The 1222-nt window shown below is 66.1% G+C and overlaps 1 pseudogene; it reads right to left on the bottom strand.

Annotated features, from left to right (window-relative positions):
- Window positions 1–444: 444 nt before the first annotated feature.
- The window catches only part of LOC103261249, a 2861-nt pseudogene continuing 2083 nt past the window's right edge, over window positions 445–1222 (bottom strand).

The raw sequence follows: 1222 nt of genomic DNA, 5'->3' as shown, positions 1-1222 counted from the left end.
AGCGTCATATAGATATTTATACATATAAATTATTAATGTGGGGAGGGACGGGGCATACATCGCAGAGGGGGCGCGCGCAGGGGGCGGGGAATGGTGGAGACGGCACACGATGCCACGCAAAATAGCCACATCCAACAGATGAAATAATCACACCAACGGGGAGGGGAGCGGCCACCGGGGGGGGCACGGGGAAGAAGGAAAGCAGGGGGAGCGAGGAAGAGGGGCCTGGTCCGAGACACCATGCGCGTGCGTGCTGTCTCCGCCCTTGCCCCCGCCTCCGCACACCCCTCGGTCCCGGCCTTCGGTCTGTCAGTCCTTCCCCCGCTTCCTCCGCCTAGCAGCTGAGGCCCCGCGGCTTGGAAACGCCAACGCTGGCGCTGGGGGCAGGCCGGGGCCTCCAAGGTCCAGGCGCCGAAGTCACGGGTGCGCTCTCGATTGCAGGCTCTACAGCGGCTTGTCGCTCTCCTTCTACAGGTGACTGTAGTAGTCCTCCTGGGCGAGCAGCGACAGGGCGTGCAGCCACTACTGCTGCTCCGGCGCCAGGGGCTGCAGCTCCTCCAACTGCGCGTGCAAGGCCTGCAGCTGGTGCGCCGCGGACATTGGGGTGGAGAGCGATGCCGGCAGGTCCCGGTAGGGAGGAGCAAAGAGCTGGTGACGAAGAACTTCGTTCTCCTGCAGAGGGTGAGGAAGAAGGGGGTTAGAGAGGGTCCCAGCTGGGTAGGGGTTCCGGGTAAGGTGAGACCCCGAGGCCAGGGGGTCAATGAGAGAGTGCACCGAGGCAGAGGCTGCATGGATGGCGTCCTGCTAGTGCAGGTGCAGGTGCAGGTGCGAGTGGATGTGCGAGTGCTGGTGGTGGTGGAGGGTCGCATGGGTCACGTTGAGCATCTGCAGTCACGCCAGCGGGTCGTTGCCCAGGGCTGCCACCCTTTCCGTGTGCTGCCGCTCAGCTGCCAGCCGCTCCGCGTAGGACATGTCGGGACGCAGGGCTGGCCCGGCCGCCAGCGCTAGCCGCTCTCGCTCCAGGGCCCTCAGTCTCGAGTGTAAGGGAAAAGGGTGCAGGCCGGGCTGACCAGGCTGCGGGGCCAGGCCACCGTGTCGCGGGAAGGAATCCAGGCCCCCCCGGGGACCCCGCGCAGGGACTCCAGCTCGCTGGGCTTCACCTCGAAGCCCGGCTTGAGGCGGTCGCGGAGGTCTAGTTCCCGGGCTTCCCGCTCCCTCTCTC

This window comes from Carlito syrichta, unplaced genomic scaffold (genome assembly GCF_000164805.1).
Source record: "Carlito syrichta isolate Samal-C Ts95f unplaced genomic scaffold, Tarsius_syrichta-2.0.1 Scaffold16354, whole genome shotgun sequence".
Taxonomy (NCBI): domain Eukaryota; kingdom Metazoa; phylum Chordata; class Mammalia; order Primates; family Tarsiidae; genus Carlito; species Carlito syrichta.
This window is presented reverse-complemented; position numbering and strand designations above follow the sequence as displayed.